The sequence below is a fragment of the Petaurus breviceps genome, unplaced genomic scaffold (assembly GCF_028583685.1).
Source record: "Petaurus breviceps papuanus isolate PSGF00001 unplaced genomic scaffold, PetGlider_PUasm1.0 76, whole genome shotgun sequence".
Taxonomy (NCBI): Eukaryota; Metazoa; Chordata; class Mammalia; order Diprotodontia; family Petauridae; genus Petaurus; species Petaurus breviceps.
Window position 1 is genome coordinate 37,315,368 of NW_027186473.1, and position 6,000 is coordinate 37,321,367.

Here is a 6,000-nt window from a genome sequence, read left to right on the forward strand (position 1 = left end):
AAGACACTAAGCTGCATCCTGGAGACAGGAACAAAACATAAAGCAATTCTTACTTTCAAGAAGGTTATGGTCTTGGGGCAACCAGGTAGCACAGCGAGTTAGAACACCGGCCCCAGTGTCAGGATGACCTGTGGATCAAATCTGGCCTCAGACACTTAGCACCTACCCAGAAACACCTTGCCAAACTTGAGCAAGTTACTTAACCCAAATTGCTTAGAGTCAGGATGACCTGGGATCAAATCTGGGCTCAGATACTTAGCACCACACCCAGAAATAACTGGCCATATAACCTTGAGCAAGTTACTTAACTCTGATTGCTTACAAAAAAAAAATGTTGTGTTCTACTGGAGAGATACAACACACATACAAGTAATTCAATACCAAATATATACAAAGCAATTCAAAATTAAAAGACAGTCGAGGGTGTCCTGGAGCCAGCTTGTAACAAGAGAGATGATTGTTAAAGTTTCAGTGCAAGTGTTTATGTTTTACAAATGGCCAAATACTATAAATACAGCCTTGGCTTCCTGTTTTGTTGGTTGTCTAGATTTAAGAAAGTTATTGGGATAATGCTAATATTACAGATTAAATTAAAAATTGTTTCATGTTTACAATTTTTTCCCAGAGCTGATTGATAATCATTCAAGTATAGTGTATGCTGATAATTGTGATGGATATCCATGTGATATGGGTAAGGAAAGGTCTTTTGTTGGAGATGATTCTTGAACTGTTTTTAAAGTCAATTATGGATGTACCAAGGGGAAACTGAAGAGAGAACTTTACCTACATGGGAACTTCCCCCAACCCTTGCAAAAGCAAAAAGGAAGGAAATGGAACATTTTATAGGACCTTTTGACAGAAACAGAAAATGCATGAAAAGCAACAATATGAAATACATCTGGAAAGGTAATTGGGAGTCAGACTGTGTAAGTCTTTAAATGACAAACTAAATGTTTGTTAAAATGTTCATATGGGGTTGTTTTGTTTAACTACTATTCTATCATTAGAGATAATATTGAAATCATTTCAAATGTGTTAAACTCAGGGCTTTACAGATAAAGTCAACTGAGGGAAATGGAAATCAGTCTTGGATTATTTTACAGATGATCCTACAGATCCTTACTGATATCAGGGAAGCAGTTAAATGGAGCAATGCACAGTGTGCTGGACTTGGAGAGTAGAAGACCTTGGTTTAAATTTGGCCTTAGACATTTATTACCCATGTTCTTCAGAGTAATTAGCTTACTTAGTTTCTTTATTTGTCAAATAGGGATAATATTAGCAGCTAACTCTCAGAATTGTTTCAAGAATAAAATCAGATACTTGTAAAGATCTTTTTAAAGCATTAAAGCAGTATAAATAGCATTATTCTTATTTTTGTTATTATAGTTATTATTTTACATTACCTTAAATGACTTATAATACCTTAGTCACAAGTCATAAATGTAAGGGAATCAGAATGGATGACATTGCAAACAATAACAGGGAAAAAAATATCCCCTTTTCCTTGTGATCTCCCCTCTTCTTCCTCTATCTCACTGTTTTTTAAAATAAAGACAAGAGAGAAATCATAGAATAAGAGAGCAAAAGGGAGGCTATGTATTCCCTTTGGAAGTCTTAGAGAGCATCAGGCAGAGAGAAACTCATTACATTAAAATAATAATTAAGAGGAATATGAATGAAAATCAGAGAGGGTTTATTCTGAAGCTATCTGAAACTAGGATACTGAAGGAAAAAGGCAATCTAATTTGGTTGTTGTCATTGTCTTTGTTACTTTAAACAGATCAATTATTTCATGGCAAATTATGAAAAGACTACTTGGACCTCAAATGGGAATTGGGAAAACAGTACACAAATCAATTAGGAACTGAACTGGGATTTGGTAGCTAGCAAGCTAAAAAAAAGTCACACTTTCTATGTTAAATAAATCAATTTTTAAGCTTTGCCATTGTGTTGCTATATTTCTATTTTTAAAAATATGTTGATATGTCTATAAATGGTATCATATAAAACCTATAACCCTTTTTTTGATCCCTATATGATTGTTTGAGGATGTAGGAGAGGGAAGAAATTAGAGTTGGGAGTGGGTAAGGAACAGTACATCCTCTCCTACTTCCTATTTCTAGTTGAGATGAAATATCTTATTCCAATAGGGAAAAAAAAGACAAGTCAAATGATTTCCTTTGTTCTTTGTTCAGATGAAAGGAATCACTTAGAGAAATCATCCTTAAATGACAAGACAACTAAGATTTTCTTTGAAGCTAAATGATGTATATGTGTGTTGTTGGGGAAATGGGGAAGGGGCTGAAAGGTAAATTCTCACTATGAATTTTTTTTTTTACCCAGAGGAAAATACACTATTCCCAGAAATTCTGCAGTATCACATCAATTTGTGGAATGGAGAGAGTAAATTCCTATTCTACCTCCCTGTTTCAAAAAAATCTATTTAATATACCATTATTATTAGATAGAGGGCCTATCAGATATTAAACTAATACGATTAGATACTCTACTTAATCTTAGCCAAAAGGCCTAGAAAGTGATCTTCCAACTCTCTTTTTAAGGATATTTTAAAGGCTTTCTATCTATGGATGACTCTGAAAATAGTATTGGCTGTTACTTAAGTGGTGACCTTCTGATGAAACTGTCATGAATGAAGGACAAATGTCAAAATCATTTGTTAAAAGCTTAATACGGAAAAGAAAGGAATGAAGTTTAAAGAACTAAGGTTTCTGTTTCAAGGAAATAAGTGTCTGATGGCCAGGGAACTTCTGAATCAGCTTTTGTATTGATTCATTTGCTAGTTAAATGAAATCAATTCCCAGATACCAGCTTCCAACACTGATGATAGAAATCACAACTCAAAATTTAGTATCTTTGGAGATAGGAAATGATGGAAAGAGAATAGATTCTGGTTTCAAAGTACCTGTATCTGTATCCAACCTTTGAATATTTCTGTGTGAGCCCAAACCCAGTCATTTATGTCCCCTGTCCTTGATTTTCTCGTGTGTAAAATATTTGTCTTCGGAAAGCCTTAGTAAGTTGACTGAGTCTGAGAGAAGTAAAATAATTTATACAGGGTTACACAGTATTTGATAGAATCAGAAATTAAACCCAACTCTTCCTAATCCCAAGTTCATGTCATCTTGCTAGAGTTGATGTCCAAATAAAACAAAATACCCAACTAACCTTTGCAAGTTTTTATTCTTTTTGTGTCATTTTTTTCTTATGTCAAGCAATCTTCCTTTCAGAAATTTCAGACTGACTATTTAGAAAATACCAAAAAATGAAGTTGAACATTGAAAAATAATACAATTGAACTACCTAGTTGGCACTAGATAAGCAGTACCCTTCCTACCACCAAAAGATAAGAAAATGTTACTGAAATGAAGTAGATTTATTTTTCTTCAATGAAATATTTCTAACTGGCTTTATTATGTGTGCTAAAAAAAACAATCTCAGTCTAGTTTAAAATAGACAAGATAAAAAGGATTAGTTTAGCAATTTGGGACTATGTAAAAAGTAAATCTAGATAATCCATACCAAAGTATTTTGTTTTTGCCTTAAATCATTTGGACTGGAACTCTAAATTGTCCCAAATTCACTATATAATTGCAATCCCCTTTGCTATGATTAGGTTGTACAGACCAATTGGAAAATCACTTATGATGTCAAAATTTGCCTTCAAGTCTCCAAGTGATTTAAGAAACCTATTGTATACACACTGGGAGAAATGTTTTGTTGAGATGTTTGGAAGAAGAAGCCAGTTTACATGTTACAAAACTAAAATTAATTTCTATATATTCCCACTAATGAATTTCCAAAATAATAATTTATTGTCAAATAGATACACATAAGACAAAGATAAATCATGGAGGTTCAGTGACTTGTTGATGACAGATCTTATGAAATCATTTGCTAGTCCACTTAAGTATGTGACTAGGAGGATTAGAAAGCACAAGAAAATTGTAGAAAGAAGCTCTTTTTCCATGCTTAGGAATATATGGAGATAATGACCTCTAAAGTCAGAAAAGGAGAATGCTGTCGTTTTCTGCATACAGTGCCCTATAAGAGTTAATGCAACTGCTTAAAACTTTGGTTATGGGCAGTCAAATGAATAGGTAAGGATCAACACACACATATGTATACATATTACTGCAATGCATGTGGTCAATAACCATTTTTCTTACCATAGATTCAAGGATCATTTAGCCCCTAACTTCAGCGGTACCATTTCAATAACCTAAAGCAATGTGCACACATTTTTAAGCTCTTAAAGTTTCCCTAAAGCTATTGAAATCTGTGTGCATAGATGCATGTATGTGAATGCACATGTGTATGTTTAGTTGTGTGTGTTTATGTGTCTGTGTACCTACTGGTGGAAAAAAAACTTCACTAATGGCTTAAAATCTAGCTGTAATAAATGATTGAACATATTATAATGTCAAGGAGGTGACCCAGGTTTTAAAATCTATTCCAATCGAGTAAAACTTAGAGAAACAGAAAATGGAGAAAAATAAAAGATTTAGGTGTCAACCATCGTCCTCTTCTGGAGAAATTTAAATGAGGAAAAATAGTTACTGAGAAAAGAAGACTGAAAGAACCAAGAAACTGCATAAGCCAGTAAATGTTTCATCTGTTTCAGAAAAAAGAACAGAATCAAAAGAATAATTATTCTTTGCAATATCAAACAATAGTTTACCCAGTTCAGATCATCAGATTTAGAGTAGTAACATTAAGTAGTTTTGGAGAATACAGGGTTTCATAGGCAAATTAGTGCTTTTTTTAAGGATCAAAACAAAAGTATAACTATTACCATATTGCAAATATTTGCATAGGGCATAACCAGCCCCAGAGTTTCTTGCCTTGTAAACCATTGCACTGGGACATATCCATACCAAGTATTGAACTTGAAATACCTTCAGGAATATCACTGTGCATGTGAGGCATACCTGTTATGCAGCAAATCCAGTTAGGATGGAAGTTCTGGTGAATTGAAAATAGTTGGCAGATATGCTATAAAAGGCTTATCCCTTTGTTAAAAAGAAATAAATAAACAAAAAAATGTAATATAAAATATATTGTGCAAAATTAATCTTCTCTTGAGGATTCAGGGGGCACTTTGGAATCTTGAACTCCCTCAATGTCATTAGTATGCAGATTACATACACTTGTACTCTTCTGTGGGGAGAAAATAGCTTAGTTACATAAGCTTTCTTTCTTTCTTTTTTTCTCCACCAGCAGAAGGGAAGTTTGGATATATTAGAATCTAATATACCTGCAAATTGACTAGAAGATAGTTAATAAAAAGAGATTCCTTATCTGTTATTCATTATTCTTACTAATACAAGTCAAACAGATTTTAATATGGCCATAATGAAATTCCTGGGATTTATTATTAACCAACAAGGGTAATTTGTTGTATGTTATTGAAAAGTACATCAAATAAATAAAATTGTGTGGATTTCATATAACAAACTGAAGATCAGTTATTAATGCAGATGTACGTTGTTTTTGTACCACAGACATCCACTTCATTTTCAGTTGTTGCTTGTTTTGATGAAAAAAATGTCTCAGATTCATTTGGACTTTTCCCAGTGGTGGTACCAGGACAGCAAACAAATGGAACCATATGGAATTTATAAATGATGAGATATATCCTTACATAAAGGAAGGCAATGAGCAAATTTTTAAATGAATTTTTTTTCTAATTTTCTGTTGGATCACAAAATAAAACAATTATGTCACTTGGAATGTGCTTAAAGGTGTGCCTTTTTTAGCTAAACAAATGTGTGCAATGGTGAAAATGTCATTCATATTCAGTCATGTGAAACAGCTGTAAAGAACAGTCTTATTAAGATGCATTTCCAATGCTGTATTATTATAAAATGTAGTAGTAGAAAGTTGTATGTGGTGGTGGGGAGCTGACAGCTATAATTTTCTTGCAAATGACAGGAATGCTTAAAATGCTTAATTTTATAGTTTAGTGGTACACCAATA

The 6,000-nt window shown here is 33.1% G+C and overlaps 1 long non-coding RNA gene and 1 other non-coding gene across 6 annotated transcripts in view; one reads left to right on the forward strand and one right to left on the reverse strand.

Annotated features, from left to right (window-relative positions):
• LOC138175073 (uncharacterized) overlaps positions 1–5,666 on the forward strand; it is a 113,777-nt gene extending 108,111 nt beyond the window's left edge. Inside the window, exons 4-5 of one of the 5 annotated variants that reach the window (XR_011171866.1) lie at positions 626–906; positions 5,526–5,666. This is a non-coding gene — a long non-coding RNA (uncharacterized lncRNA). Of the gene's footprint in view, positions 1–625; positions 907–2,346; positions 3,209–5,525 lie in introns of those variants that run through there. The other 4 variants (XR_011171868.1, XR_011171865.1, XR_011171864.1 and 1 more) reach the window with 4 other exon arrangements.
• On the reverse strand, positions 2,348–2,544 carry LOC138175231 (U2 spliceosomal RNA). The gene has a single exon (XR_011171948.1). It is a non-coding gene; the product is annotated as a U2 spliceosomal RNA (small nuclear RNA).
• Positions 5,667–6,000: the final 334 nt, after the last annotated feature.